Source organism: Euprymna scolopes, chromosome 7 (assembly GCF_053919585.1).
Source record: "Euprymna scolopes isolate OS-2025 chromosome 7, ASM5391958v1, whole genome shotgun sequence".
Taxonomy (NCBI): Eukaryota; Metazoa; Mollusca; class Cephalopoda; order Sepiida; family Sepiolidae; genus Euprymna; species Euprymna scolopes.
The window spans coordinates 88,688,044-88,705,450 of record NC_136488.1 but is presented as its reverse complement, the minus strand read 5'-3'; the positions used below and the strand labels follow the sequence as shown (position 1 = coordinate 88,705,450).

The 17,407-nt window shown below is 33.8% G+C and overlaps 1 protein-coding gene across 6 annotated transcripts in view; it reads left to right on the top strand.

Annotated features, from left to right (window-relative positions):
• LOC145279823 (protein phosphatase EYA1-like) overlaps positions 1 to 17,407 on the top strand; it is a 1,162,399-nt gene that overhangs the window by 470,894 nt on the left and 674,098 nt on the right. The window lies entirely within an intron of this gene.

Genomic DNA, 17,407 nt, shown 5'->3' with positions numbered 1-17,407 from the left:
TGTGTGTGTGTGTGTGTGCATATATTTAAACAGACATTGTTAGACAACAGAATGCTTTTGTTTTGTAACACCTTTTTTTATTATTTTAATTTTCTGCACTCAGACATTAAGTCAGACAGATTGCTTTCACATCCTCCCGACCCGCGGTTTTTAACTTTGTATATTTTCGTGTTATTATTTACATCTCGTCAGGGATGTGTGTGAGAGGCTCGGCTGGGAATTATGGGAAGATTTTTTCAAATAATAGTTGAGTGTCAAGCGATGGTCAGTGGGTCTCCTGATGGCGGGTGGGGGGGCGTGAAGAACGGGTATATGTATGCAAATATATATATAGGGTTGTACAAAATAATGGAAATACCTTGTGAATTTTGTATCAATTAAGTGTTTTTTTAATCTTTAAAATTGAAAAATTACCAAAATCTTGCTTTCATGTTTTAGCAAGATACGAGTCTTTTTGGCGTGGTCCAAGAAATGTCTATAGGGTCCTTGAGACGAAACATGTGCTAGTGTAAGACTATCTCCGCCGCCTTTTCCAACACTGATCATATCTAGAAAATTCAGTGCTTATTTAGGACTAGCCTGGGAAACCGACGTTGCCTGGATGTTTGGAGGTGTGTGTTGAGCAAAAAAAAAAAATAAATAAAATGGTAGTAGGCACACATTTCCAACCGGATAAGAAAGCCATTATTAACATTCGAACCTGTACCGCAAAGGAGAAAAAGAGCATTAAAAAAAAAAAAAACTTGCCGTCTTTTCCGTTGCGTCCATCGCCAAACTGGAAGTGGTAAAAGTTTAAATTAAGGCTAGTCAATCGGAAGATCGGATAACTTTCGAAAATATCGTCGAAAAAAGCGAGCCGTCTTCGTAGGAAAGTCCCCAGTTAAGGGTGGAGGAATTAATGTTTTAGCAAATTTTTCGATATTTGTCGTTCGAAGGGTCGAGCTTCAAAACAATATCAATCGCGTGAAAATCCGTCGTTTTTGTCGAAAGTTTTAAGCAGACATGCATACATACATTTAAACAGAAAGGTGAGATTTATATTATAGAAAATTACACTTCATTAAAAAAAAAAATACAGAAAAATTGTTATGATGTACATTCACATCAGGGAACGAAGACGTCATATTCCAAAAATCACGTAAATTGATCAAGTATTTTTTTATGAATGAAATCAAATTTTACGATGTTAGCGATTAAAAAGATTTAATTGCTTTGAATACAAAGGAAATCTTTTAAGTCGAGTTGAATGGTTTTAATAAACACTAAATTCTTTATTACTCAGAACATACAATATAGTGCAACTGGATTATCTAGATATGACCAGCGTTGAAAACGGCGATAAAAGTCTTGCACCACACATTTTTCCTCTCTGAGGAACCATGTAAACATTTCTGGGACTACGCCAGACAGACTCGTATCTTGCTGAAAACTTAAAACCAACATTTTGATGATTTTTCAATTTTTACATGTTTTAAAAACCTATTAATTGATGAGAAATTCCATTATTTTTTCCAACCATATATATATGTGTGTGTGAACGTGTCTGTCTGTGTGTCTGTGTACATTTTCCTTCGCAATAACTCTCGTAATTTTCTGTCTACAGACTCGAAATTTGATGTACAGGGTACTGAGATTTGGGAAAATCTACGTGATCGGTTGTCGGCCAGAAATTTGGCGTTTAAGGGTCAAAGTTCAACGATTTGACCTTTAAGAACTCTACCAAACTCCTCCGACAATTTGGGGTCTAAAGACTTGAAATTTTAGATATAGGTTGCTTGGACATGGATTTAACTTAATAACTTGATTTGAGCCCAAAACAATAAATTTTAAGGGGTCATAATAGTATATCTATAAAAGTGAACGTGTCTGTGTATCTGTCTGTCTGTGTATCTGTGTGTGTACATTTCTCTACGCAATAACTCTGTATATTTAAAGTCTACAGACTCGAAATTTGATATACAGAGTACTGAGATTTGGGAAAGTCTTTGTGATCAGTTTTCGGTCAGAAATTTGGCTGTTAAGGGGTCACAGTTCAACGATTTGACCTTTGAGAACTCTACCAAACTCCTCCGACAATTTTGGGTCTAAACACTTGAAATTTTATATATAATAAGTTCCTTGGACATGGATCTAAATTAATAACTTGATTAGAGCCCAAAACAATAAGTGTTAAGGGGCCATAATAGGGGTCAAATTTTAAAAAAAAATTGACCTCTGCGGTCTCTACCAAATTACTCAGACAATTTCTGGTCTAAAATTTGAAATTTTACATAAAGCGTATTCAGAGATAGGGCAAGCTTTTTAATCGGTTTGGGTCGAAAATTTGAGCTACCAATATGTAAATGTATGTATGTATGTATGTTTGCATGTCTCCCTAAAACTCTCGACAGAGGCGACGGATTTTCACAACATCAGACTTGAATAGAAGCCGAATTGGGCACCTGGCATGAAAATATCGATAGTGCTCCGTAAAGATGAAGTACCTTTTTTTTTCTTTTTTTTTTTTTTTTTTGCGTCTTCAATTTTCTCTCTTCCCTTTTGTCGTTTCCCTTGTAATCCACTTCCCATAGCCCCAGCGATTGCTACCCCCATTACTCACGACGACCTACCCGACCCACTTGACTAAGTGGCGGGTAGGTGGGATAGGAGGAATATTCAAACACCATGTATCTAGTTAAGTAACCCTGGTTTCGTTAAAATTTACATCATCCTCATGTGCATCCTCTTCCTGGCATTTGATGTACAGGAGGAAAGGGGGGGGGCTCCCCTTGCCCTTCTTCCTCCTCCTCTTTTTGAGATCGTCCTCCTACCACTTATCATGTGCCAATAAATTTCACGGACTAACTGAAAAACCACATGTCATTGTCACGTTGAGTGATGCCATTCTAACAACCTCCATCAGCAGAACGATTTAACTTGGTTCCTTCCAAAAGAAACTTATGCTCTACAAGAACTTGTCCCATTCATTAGAACTTGTCCCGCTTTTCCCATAATTCATAGCAAAGAAAAGAAATGGCTACTTGATGAAGTGTATCTATGCCTTTTTTTTTTTTTTTTCTTTTCTACATTAACTGTTTGGGAGCTGGTATATTTGATTAGTACCCAATTTCTGGGCCTGGAAAATTTACATCACATGGTATTATGGTGGACGGTGTAAACTGGGGGGGGGCGTCACCTCCGTCTGAAGGTACCAGATACTTTTAACACTAGATTTTAAAAAGAACCGAAAATTAAATTCAAAGTATATAATCATTGTGTGTGTATATATATATATATATATATATATATATATATATATATATATATATATATATATATATATATATATATATATTTAAAGTGATGATTTTGTAGTTCCAACGAGAGAAAAAAATATACATTTAAAAGAGTGTAGCCATCAACAATTGTGTGTTTTTCAGCCTTTTATCATATTTTTATTTTATTTTATTTTAAAATAAAAATATGATAAAATATGATATGATTTTATTTTAAAATAAAAAATATGATAAAAGGTTGAAAACACAATTTTTGATGGCTACACTCTTTTAAATATATATATATATATAGTAATTTATAAAATATATATGGCGATTAAGCTACACTGAATATTCGGCGTTTCATCCACTCTAGGACTCCTCAGGCTTATACGCGAATTCTGTGGTTGTTTATCGTTTTTATATGCTCCTCTCCTATTACGATTTTAGTTAGCCAATCAATCTCAATAGGAGAGGAGCATATAAAAACGATGAACAACCACAGAATTCGCGCATAAGCCTGAGGAGTCCTAGAGTGGATGATACGTCAAATATTCAGTGTAGCTTAATCGCCATATATATTTTATAAATTACTAACTAGCTCTACCTACGTATTGAGCACTTTTGAAGTAAATACTTAAAGTTTACGCATAAATCTACACTTTCGTATATCAATTTTATGTGAGTAAATGAAGTAGTTACATATATATATATATATATATATATATATATATATATATATATATAGTTTTTTTTTAATATAATTATATATATATATATATATATATATATATAATGTATACATTAGTGTTGGGACGATTCCTCAGAATCGGAAAAATCGGAAGTTTGGTGGGGTATCAGAATCGGTACTGGAATCGCAAAAATTTGTGCCTATTTTGCGATGCCAAAACCGATTCCGTTGTCATTTTTGTTTGTTTGTTTGTTTATTTAAAGCAAAATCTTCCACTGCTGGTAATAATAATGAAATAATAAATATTTATTTTTAAGCTCACCAGTAAAACTAAAATCTATAGTTCACCTCTTATAAATGTGTTGTTACGTTTTAGGAAATATATGCACGTTTAATGTGTTTTTATGGTGATCATGAAAAAATAACAACTGTGTAGTTAAATATGTAGAGTTATAATATTAAATATGTAGAGTTATAAGGAATCGGAGTCGGTAATTGTATCGAAGTCTGGGAAATATTGGAGTCTTACCATCACTAATCTAATTTATAAAACTCACTATGTCTGTCTGCATATTTTCGAACTGTCTCCTCCGAAACTAAAAGTCGCAGAGCGGCGCTATGGGCTTCAAATGATTGCATTTTTGATGGGCCTTTCTTTTATGGGTCTTTAGCTGGTTAAAATAGTTTCTTAAGGGGTCAAAATGGGGTAAACAAAATGAAAAAATTTGAATGCTACAGTTTTGCTTTCGGTTTCGATTCTAGCTGATGACACCTAATTACTATTTTTTTTATTTTTGAAATCACGATTCTATGATAATATATACGAAATGTTGGCAAATGAAAATATCATATTTAAGCGTATTTTACGAATAGCAAATCCGGTCGACTACCCCCCCCGCTAGTGTGTGTGTATATATATATATATTAAGAGGTATATGTGGTAAAAAGACAAGCATAAAAAAGTGATCAATACGTTAGTAGAGCCAAATATGTTTCAATAGACAGGATAAAAATTATCCGCCCATATCGTTATATTATTCAAGAAAAAAATAAAAAAAATTTTTTTTTAATTTTAACTTGAATGATCTGACAATATGGGCGGATAATTTTTATCCTATCTATTGAAGCAGTTTTTAATGAATTAAGTTAATACACTTGAAGTTATAATAATGACACACACACACACACACACACACACACACACACACACACACATATATAATCATATGTGCAAATATATATTCTAATCACTCAAAATATGTTCAAATTTTGTGATTGAGTTATGCTTGCAAAAAGAAATTACTATTCCAATTGTTCTTATTAGCTGTAATTTGCAATTAACTCCAATCTTATTTTATATATCTGTAACCCTCACTTCCATCATTTTTTGTTTATTAAGAGTCGAAAATAATAAAGAAAGGAAAGAAAAAAAAATGAAATAGTTCATTATAAACAAAAGGGAATATTACCGAGCGTAGTAATACTATGTAAGCCGCAGTTAGAAAATAGCAATCAGAAAGAAACTAATTTCCTCCGAACGCCCCTTTTTTTCCAAAATATTTATAAAATCTGTTGAAATCTGAAAATAATTTTACAATCCTTTACTCACTAGTGGCAGCATTTATTTCGTTTGAGCTTGTTTCCGCTCTGATTGTGTCAGTGTGTCATACGCCTTGAAGACAATCCTGGGCAAAGTTGCATGAGATGTTTAGTCACTTACGGTTCATGTGCGGAAGACCAACCACTTGTGAGCAGAGAAAAGTTTCCATGGGATTTTTTTTTCATACACGGAATCATAACTATCTCTATAACCAAAGTAGATCACATTCGAAACTTATTCGTTAGATCACAGCCCTAACCCTAGAAATCTTAGTAAATCACATATTGAATTAAAAACCTTTCGGTAAATCACATATTGAATTAAAACCTTTTCGGTAAATCACATATTGAATTAAAAACCTTTCGCTATTGGAAGAGCGCCTACCAAGCTGTTAGAGTTAAGAGGTGCCCCTGCCCCTGTGAAACTGTCTAGGTAAAAACACAACAAAAACACATAAAAATTCGATTTCATCGTTAAAACTAAATCCAAACAGTTAAAACCTGCCAGTGTCGAAAAGCTTTTTTCAAAGGGCATTTTTTTTTTTAAATATCTCCCTTTTGTTAAATATTTAAAAATACATATACGTTTTAAAAAGACTTTTTTTTTTCTTTAAAAAGTGAGATGGGGGGGGGGGAGAACATGTCAAGCTACTGAGAATTAAGTCATATGACTACGACTTGACATGTTCTGTAAGTTTGAAATGGCACTTTCTTCCTATTACCCTTTCTTTCTTATCTCGTCTTCAATCTTATCTTCCATTTTTTTTTTTGTTTTTTCATGTTTTTTTTTCCTGTATCTATTTATTTATCTATTTATGTCTTTCTGTCTGGGTTTTCTTTAGCTTCTTCTTTGCCATCGACTTCCACCCTCTCTTCTCCCCTCCTTACCTTCTCATATCTTATGCTTCTATTTTGTTTATAATTTGTAATTAAAATCAGTTCTCATTTTGTATCCTGAGGAAATGCGGGTATTAAATACGTATTACGTCCCCCTGCTTAAACCTTTGTGTGCTATAAATCGCAAGAGGATTGATCAGCCAAGAAAAACTTGGAAACAGGTGAAACAGGCAAGAGGGAAATATAGAGACTGCTGACCGGCTGAAACTATGAAGCGTGAGCTTGTGTAATGTCTGACACCGGAGCAAGTGACGTTAAATAAAGAAGTAAAAATTACTAAGGATTGTTAAGGGTCGAGGTACTTGTGCATCGATGTTACTGCGCTGAAACCATAACGTTATTATTCAGAAACCCGTTTTTAACGTGGGGAGACGGAGGATGTTTCGTAACCATTCTGTACTTTCACCTAACAATTTAATAAACAAAAATATCGTAAACATTGAATTTAACTTGAAAGTACTAATTAAAAAATAGCGCGGTAACTCAGATGCACAAGCAACGGGGCCGATAATTATTGCAGGCTTTATTTATAGAAAAAAAAAGCCTGTTATGTGTCCTTGTATGTATATATATATATATATATATATATATATATATATCCACAGCCAACGAACCGGAAGTGCATGACCGTGTTTTGCCCTCATTTGGGCTCATCAGTTCGACATATCCAAACCTGGGATTCGAAACCCGAGCCTCTTGCATGCGAGGCAAGCACTCTACCAACTGGGCAAACACCTCGCGTACAATAAGTTCTGTTAGCTAACATAGATCAAGCAAACCGCGGCGAAATCCGACTGTGGGATGGACCTACTTCCTATCGACACACACACACACACACACACACACATATATATATATATATATATATATATATATATATATATATATATAATATGTTGCCTTTTCTTCATCTATTTCTGTTTATACCTTTTGATTTCCTTTTATCTTTCTTTCCCTTCTATTACATTACCATGTCTTATGCATTATACAGATTTTTTTAAATATAATTTGCAGTTTAAATCCATTATCATTTGGCATGCTGAAGAAGGCTTTCGATATATAAAGACAAAATATCAGCTCTGTTCTCAAATCTGTTTTGGTTTAATTGTGTGCGTACCGTCGTCTGGGAACCAACACACGTTGTGTTCAGTTTCAATCGCAAAGGAAACCAAGAGAAAGAATAGGCTCGCTTGTTCTTTGTAGCAACGGCATCTATTTCCTCGTGTTCTTATCCTTTTGGCCAAGATCACAGTGTAGTATCTGTTCCAGCAGCAAAGACCATATGTGGGGGCAACCCCACATATAAGACCATTGCTCTTGCAGCAATCAGTTATTGGTCAATGTAGGGGGAACCTTTCATACCAATTGTCACTATCCAGCTCCCCCTCGGGGGAGCTGGTTCCCTTCCCCTTCACTCTCCACATTAAAAAACGGCCTTGTGCCTAATTTGCTCAGTGAGGAAGCAAATAAATACACAGTGTAGTATCTGTTCTGATACCACACGTTACCTTTTCTGGCCTCGATCAGTGCAGTAGAAATGCTTCTAAACTGAGGTAATTTAAATTTTTGTTCCTATCCAGCGTGCCCCTTTTGGAGAGCTAGATTTCCCCCACATTATAAACCGACCTTGTGTCCAACTCTGCCTTCGTGGGGAGCCAAGTAAATAGGAATACCATTTATTTTCCTCATTCTCTCTTTACCGCTGTGACGTCGGTCACGTCTTTTCGAGTGTCCTTCACGCCTCGCGCGTGATCGCGAACGTTATCCACGTCTCCCTCCTCTCTTTTTTATAGTCTTTTTTTTTTTTTCGTTCCTGGCGACGTCATTTCGGATGTATTTACATACGCGCATCCGCGCTATCTATATTACAGGTGATGAGTCACCGTTTCCAACATTTTTCCGATAGATATAGTTATTCTGAATTTTTTTTTTAGATGCGGATTAATTATTTGTACGATTTGGATTATTCAGACTACTGTTCTCATCTTGAGTGTTATTCACATAACGTTTCGTCCTAGGTAACTTCCAACCTTCTTACGTTATATCTTGTCGAACTTGTCAATCTGCACGGAATTTCGAATGGAACCGTTTATTTAATCCACAGGGGTAGTATGTTCTTGTTCCGTCAGCCACGACTGGGTAGCAGTCGTCAGTAATTCTCAGTTGTATTCTTAGCATTGTCCACACTGAGAATTGAACCTTCAACCTCTAGAAGAGTGTCACTTAGAACCGAATGTTATTTAGTACTTCAGACCCATTCTGTTTGAAATTGCCTGCAGATTCCGGAGTTTGACAAGATCCACCCGAAGAAGGTCGGAGATTACATCAGCCGAAACGTTGTGAGAATCTCACTGAAGATGAAAACAGTTATCCGATTTTATAGATTAGATATTTTATCCTATCGATATTTTATGTTTGATAAATGATGTTTAGAGGAGGGAGGAAGACGTTTTCTGTTAAAGAAAAATTACTATCACCAGCCATAAACCGACTAATTTGGTACAATAATTAGAGTTTTTTAACGGGGGATCAAGGTTTCAATCATACTAAAGACTACAAAAAATGGTATTTGATGCCTCATTGTTTATAAACTCAGCATTATAAGGTGTGAATCAAGGGTAAGTGGAGTAACCCTTTGAAAGAAGTGGCGCCTTCCCCTACATTCTGGTGTCGTAGTTAATGAAAATGGAACCTTCGGGTTGCTCCTGACTATGATTGACCACTTGACTTACTTACCGCCACTCATTAAAAAAAAAGGGCTGATATCTAACTGGAAATCTTGCGTGCAGTAGAGCCTCCCAAATGTTGGATCTCTCTAGGCCTCTTATAGGTATGGCCTTGACTCCAGTGCATTCCTTGCTGTCAACATTTGAGTGTTTGGCAGATCGTTCTACAAACATTGATACTTTGTTTTGATTTGGGCAAGAAGAAAACAAAAATATAGATATTGATAGACGCCGAGAATTGTAAAAACAAGAGTTGAGCGGCGAAGTTTGATTTGCCCCAGACAGTTTGCGCAAAGGTCATATAAGTATATCTGCCTTTCATCATTCACTCTTTTTTTTTTTTTTTTTCCTGTCAGAATTTGGAAGAACTGCTGATTCCAGTCCAAGACGGAATAATATTAAACAAGCCAGACCCATGGAAATTCCATAGTTTTATCCTTTATCGGCTGCACATTGTTGCCGTATTTAAAAATATTTATTTCCGGTTTATAAATGCCCGGCGTGAATACAGACCCCACGATATTATTTTACCATCTTTTATTAAATCTGAAATTTACTGATCTAATTAATGTGCTTGGCGAACCTTCAAAATATATCTGCTTATGGATATCCATCTTTAAAAACCTTGTAGAAGTTTCTGACATATTTTCATTCTATGGACGTCCAGTGCAAACCAAGACCCCGACAAAATTATTGCAACATCATTAGATAGAACAAATACTACGCTATGATCCTAATCCAAAAGACCATCAAAACATATTTTACTTCGAATTTTATATCTTCAAATATTTATTTGTGGTGTTTAATTTTGTCTTACGGCATATCAACCTTTTTAGGGTTTTTTTTCTGGTTTTTTTTTTCTGGGTTTTTTTTGTTGTTGTTGTTGTTTTGTTTTAGTTCTCTTCTACTGCAAGAACTTAGACACTAGAATTGAGAAGTCAACGCTAGGCAGCCCCGTCGACATTTCCCGCTAAGGGCGCATCAGGCGATTAGCAATAAGCAAACTCCTTGAAGAGGGGAAGGCACGGCCTGGGAGGGTGGACCTCCTAGAACTGCACATAACTAAACTCCCACCGCAAAATCAGCAGGGACCGGATCATTACAGGAATGGTCTAATCTTTGCTAATTTTGGTGGCCGAGCATAAAAAATCCGAGCCGGTCTTTTGGGGTTCGTCATTTTAGCAAAGGTTGTGTATGCTTCAAGTTCTTTATTTCTTCATTTACTTGTTTCATATTTAGTTTGGTTGTTTGATATAGTAAAATTGTTCTTCTTGGTTTGCAGAACATGAGTGAGTGTTGCAAAGAACAACAGAAAAACAAACGAACAATAACATCAATGTTTGGCGCATTCAAGCCTAGAAGCCAATAACTTCAGACCGCCTGCTTTGATAGCACCAAAAAAAAAAAAAATTAAATTGTGAAAAATAAAAAGGTTAAAAACATTTGATAGCTGCCCATCTATGGAACTCTGTTCCATTAGTCTGCTTTCCAGTTGATTACAACATGGTTGTCTTCAAGTCCAATGTGAACAAATTCTTGTTAAGCTGTCCCCTTAAATAATCAAACTATGCCCAATTTTTACCACTAACAATTACCATGCTATTGTCCCAAGGACCACCATACATTCTCTAACTTTTATCCTCGAGTGGTTTTCGGATCCTCATAAGTGGTGAAACCCTTATATATATATATATATATATATATATATATATATATATATATATATATATATATATATATATATATATAATGCTTTTAAAAATAAAATGAAAAGATCAAATTTTTAACAAAATGGCTACACAGGCTTGTGATTAAGGTCTTTCAAACTATTTTTTTCCAGACAGTCTCTAAAATGATCTATTTAGAAATGTAGGTAACGATTCATGTTTGCTTCTATACGAAAATCTAAGAATTTCAGATTTTTCCGGGTTTTCATATCTAATTTTCAGTTACGCGTAAATAAAAAATGGTTTAAACAATTGGGTTCTAAGTAGGACGTCCCCCATTATGAAAGGGTGAATGCGGTATTATGTTGAAAGAAGAAACTAGCTAAGAGAAATCTTGTTTAGTTCGGGAGTGACAAGGATGACCAACGACCTCCATTTCCCCCCCTTTTTGAGTTGGTCTTGTGCATCAGGTTTTGTTCAGTTTTAACTTACATTGTAATTTTAGCCTGAATAAAAGATTTAATATCTCAAAGTGTAGTATCTGTTCTGATGCTACACTTCAATTTTCTGTTCTTGGTTAGCAAAGGATAAATCCTTCACGACTGAGGCAATTCTGGTGTCTAATTCTGCAAAGTAAATAGGAACTCTCCTTCCCCCCACCCTTTCTCTCTCTCTCATATACAGCTATAGTTATAAAAAAAACTGTGGAACACGTTACTACAGAACTGCTTCTTAGATTCTTGTCACAAACCGTCCTATATGTAATAAAACTTAGTGGCAGTGTTTAATTATCTCTATTATTATATAAAAGGAAACGGTGAAACCAATTTTTATTATTATTTTTTTTAATTTAACACAAAGGTACTTGATATGTCTGGGGATGTTCTTATATAGGTTTTATATCGGAATGCATCTGATAAGCATCGAAAATCGATAATCGAAAAAATCTGGTAAAAGAAGAAAGTCCGATTTTGGCCAAAGTAAACATTTTTATACAACCTAACATCACAAGGGCATTTGAGAAATTTTATCACCGCACAAGCAGAACAGCTCAATCTATAAAATCAACAATATGTTCTTTTATGCGACAGGGACGCATTCGCAATGAATGTTTCTTTTTAAAAGTACAGTTGAACCATAATACTTGACTTTTGCATTTTAATCTTAAAGTGAAGCCATTATTTGCAGATAATTTTATAAAATCATCGCTAGATTCTCTACAGTGCAAAGTAGACTACAATATAATGTGGACTAAGTCACTGCAAGGAGGCATGTGGAGCTTCCTCCCAGTATAGTACAGGTGAGGGCGGAGGGGGGGTAACTGAAGTAGGCAGTTAATCGATTCGATCAAAAGATGGGAAACTTCAAATATCTGATTTTAATGAAATTTAAACTATAAGACCCTAATTAAGAGAGTTCTCAAGCTTCTCATTTTCTTGGACTTCCGGTCTGTGGCATTCATGGCTTGTGTGAGCTGCGACGTTGTTCGATCATGGAAACAATTATATATCATCTTACATTGGAAAAGTAGAAATAACACTTATTGTTGACAAGTTTTTGACTTTGATGTAGTACATTTTAGCTACTTATATCAAGTGGCTTCATGATTCGTCTGGAGCGATTCCCATTAAAAAAAAAAAAATTAAAAAAATAATTCTATATTCCATTGCTGTGATTTATTTATCGTTGAAAGAGATTAACTTGAAAGAGAGCAACATGACAGCTGGAAATATTTGTGACTCGACATTTGTTTACAAATTAATCTGTGGTCTACCATGGAACAGTGGGTTCTTATTTCAATGGATTAACTCTTAATTTATAACAGGAAATCCTTTAAGACTATTGTATGGGTTCCATAAGAATTTCTATAAAAAAAAAAAAAAAAAAAAAGTCAAATTAAAAAAATAAAAATGTTTTTTTTTTAGGAGTGGAGAAGGGTGATAAAAGTAAAGTCTTCTACATTTTTAGTACAATTAAGAAATTATTTATCTATATATCTTTAAAAGTGAAATTGTCTGTGTGTGTGTGGCTGTCTGTATGTGTACATTTCCCTACCAAATTACTCTGTCATTTTTCAGTCTACAGACTCGAGACTTGACATAAGGGATATTGAGATTAAGGAAAATCTTTTTAATTAGTTTTCGGACAGAAATTTGGCTGTCAATGGGGTCAAAGTTCAACGATTTGACCTTTGAAAACCTACCAAACTCCTCCGCCAATTTTGGATCTAAACACTTTAAATTTTAGATGTAGGTTACCTGGACATGAGTGAAACATTTTAATATATATATATATATATATATATATAGAGCGAGAGAGAGAGAGAAATAAAAAGGAACAAACCGTATTATGTGTTCATCAACGTTTCGTCTTTATTTCGAGACTTCCTCTGGATGAATGAGATTAAGAAACAAAAAAATAAAAAATTATTTCTCTATTTCGTCGGAATACTATTTCCATTATTTTCATCATATATATATATACACACACACACACACACACACATAAAGTTATGAACGGTGCATTGGGCCCGAGCAATGCCGGGCTAAACTGCTAGTATATATATATATATATATATATATATATATATATATATATATATATATATACTAGCAGACCGATTGGCGGTGCCCATTTGTAAAATATGTTTAAAGATGATATTTCAATTCATGCAGATTTCATATTCATTATTATACAGTAAATTTTTTATTAATTATTATATTGTACCCAATATAGAGAGTAATGATTTTAAAAGTTTAAAAAAAAAATGACTTCAGTTCCATCAATTGGAATCGAAACCAAAATATTCAGTGCTCCAGTAATAATTATTAAGTATATCAGCCTTCCTCATTGCCATCTGAGCTATCGCCGGATTGGTAAAAGAGGCTAAAAATTAGGCGCCTTTAAGGTAAAAATGTAAATGTACACATGCTCAGAAGTGAGTCACCTTGAACTGATTTTTTTAGAATTTTAACTCCTTAGCAGCTATTTTTACAGGCTAATCAAAAGTGTTAAGACTGTAGACCCAATATATCAGAGAGGAGTTTGGTAGAGACTTTTCGCACACACATCTACAATGTTATATACATAGATATAGACATAAATCATGTCAGTGTGCTAGAACATTTTCATCTTAAATTCTACACAGTTATGCATGCTGTAGAAACTATGCATAAAAAGAATTAAGCCTAATAGTGAAAAGAAACCATAAAAATGATTAATTAATTAACACTTGTTTTTCAAAGGAATATGCAAATTAGTTAACCTTCTTGAAGTCGACTGCATATTCATGACCTGAGTATATTAAAAAGTTGGTTTTAATAACTTTAAAATAAGCTTTTAATATCAATGTCAGACCAAGAAAAAAAGTTCAACTTCATAGGTATACTAGCATGCCGCCTGGCGTTGCCCGGTCGTAAAATACGCATAAATATTATATTTCCATTCAGACAGAAACTGAGACATGTGAATAGGAGCATTATGTATTTTCTAAACAATTCACTTTTGTAAGTAAAAACAAGTATATATGTATATATCTATATATAGCACAACTGAAGCTCCAACTGTTGTTTGGACGATCGGGTTTCGATCCTGGCTTGAGGTAGTTGCTTGTCTGGCTGCACTGATGAACTGTGAAATGTGGATGACTATATATACTCGAGCTGAGATCGAAACCAAAATCTAAAGACAGTGAGTTACGTATGGCAATTATTAGGCCGGCTTGACATGATATTGAAAAAGTATTTTCAAATTGTACTTATTTTTAACATAATGAATCTGTCATGTGAACCATTCACGCATGCGCATTCGTGGTACAGTTAGCAAACAGATTAAAATCCGGCAACCCCCATGTACTAATATTTCAATATTTTTTGAATATTTTTAACTTTAACTTAGCAGCCGTTTTTTTTTTTTTTTTTTTTTTCGGATGAAAACCGATTAAAGTTTTCCACATGTTTGAATATACTATATACCAATTTTCAAGTCTGTAGATCGAAAAGACGTTGAGTATATAGGTTGTGAAGTGTCCTCATACATACATACATTTTCACTTATATACATATATGTGTGTGTGTGTGTGTGTGGATAAAAAATCAATACGAAAATTATATAAATGTTTATATCTTTTCTGTATTTATTTCCTATTTGTTGACGTGTAGGAATACAAAACGTCTTTCCAAAAAAACAAAAACGTTTCTTTCCATATTTATATACATCAAAAGGAATACACGTTGATACAACATGCAATTCGTGTATATATATATATATATATATATATATATATATATAATATAAAGCTGAACGTCTGTGTGTGTGTCTGGAATAGTTTCCTATGTGGTTGACTATTATAGAAAACTGATCACATATAATGATAGAAGATGTATTTAGACACAGGAGGGGGGCATGTTTGATCTGGCATAATGATGATTCATTAAAATTGTGGGGTCTGCGTTCGCGCCTGGTCCACAAAGTATGGAAATAAAAAATTAAAAAAAAAACAAAACGTTTACAAGTGTTTTTGATATAGATGTACATAATAATACTTTGATAAGTATGTTTTAACTTAAATAGGGATAGTATAACAAAATTGTGGGGTCTGCGTTCGCGCCTGGCCTCCATAGAATGGAAATAGGCACAAACTTTAATAAAGACTTTTCATATCTATCTGCGTAAGTATACTTTGATAATTATGTTTCAGTTTGAAGAAATGTGGTATAATAAAATTATGGGGTATTCGTTCCCGCCTGACCTCCATAGAATGGAAATATGTCCCAAAGTTTAACAAGGTTTTTTTTTTAAATATAGATCAACCGAATATTGTGATAAGTGTTTTAGCGTGAACAGGTATGGTATAATAAATTATGGGGTTTATCTATTTTATTTTTATTTTCATCATATTTTGCTTTGGTTTTGATATCCCCAAATTCGAAGCTATCTCTTTACAACCCTTCCTTTTCATAAGCTATCATACTTTCATAAATCAGAGTCCATTTTTTGTAGGCTGTTTTTGAACCCAGTCAACGACGGATACTTTTGTTAGTATATATATATGTAAGCTACAAGAACACTCGTCCCAGGTGGAGTAAAATTAATTCTTCAAATGGAACAGTTTGCACCATTTTTTGTCCACGTAAATAAAAATCAAAAGGACACTGCTCAGCCTATATACTATATATGTTTTACTCCGTTAAAATACAAGCTTAAACAATGAAAATTTCCACGTAGGTGTATTTATTGTGCAAAGAATCCGAATGTGCCCCTAAAAGTCCCCAGAAACAAACGGTTCCCAATTAATCTGCAGAAATGTATTGAAATCACAAGTGCATTGTAGAATCTGAGTTTCAAAGAATAAGACAATTGTTTCTACTACGCCTGATAAATCTGAAACTGAAGATCTGGGGGAAAACGAAATAATCAACTGTTTGCTTGATTTTGCTCTCCTGATTGACGTCAGCAGTCATTACTTTGCATTTTTGGTGTATTTATCTTTTAGTGTAGTGTAAAGTTCACTAAAAAAAAAAAAAAAAAAAAAAACGATACCAATACACCGTTCGATTTCAATAAAGTTAAAAACAGTAGTTCGAAGAATCCAAAACATAAATAAATCTTATGTCTCTCCTTACTGTAAAAATAATTGACAGCAAAACCTTCAAATCAATAAAACAAATGTCAGTTTTTTTTTTTTTTTCAAATGCATTTTAAAGTTGTATTGTGTTAGTTGAAAGGAAGGTAGAATTCAATTTTGGAACTATCCATTGTAAAATAGATGCAATTCAAGGTGAGTATAGCCTAGGAATCCAGCAAAATTTATTTCTTCTTATACACGCCCTTCCATCAAATCAATTCCCACTAACTCTTAGGCTTGATCCTCAAACTTACTATTATAAAATGTAAAAAAAAAAGAAAGTTTTATTCCTTTCTTCTTTTCTGTTACCATATGTTTAACAAAATATCGAATTCTGATTAAGAAAACATTTATCGTTCTGCAAACTAAAACAGTACACCTTTTAAATAAATACATTTGAAAAACTGACTTTTTTTTTTGATGTGCTGAAGGTTTTGAACTAGTGTTTCTTATCTTGAGTGTTATCGAACGTTGTATTCAACCATATTGTATTGACATCATTTAAAAAAATTGTTCTTACACAATACACACAATGCTTCAAGCAAACTACAATACTGTAGAGAAATTAATTTAAAAAATTGTATCTTTCAATTTTCGTAAAAATAATTGTCATTCTTAGCAACCAATTAAATAAAACGAATATGTCTCTTTTTTTTTTTTATTGATTAAAAATTTTAACACTTAAATATATAAAAATAAAATTCGTTGCGTAAGTTCAGGAGACCATCGATATTGAACACTGTAAGTCGTTGCGTGCGCCTACAAAGAAACTAAAGAGAAAATGTGTGAATGAAAAGTTACTTGGGCGGGCTAAGTTTGGTCTGATCCGCTCCGTCTTTTACAAGTTGAGATATTTGGGTGAGGTGATCTTAATTGGTCAATTTATTTAAATTAATCAAGAAAAATGTATTAAAAGAAACAACCGATAATACGACATTAAAGTAAAA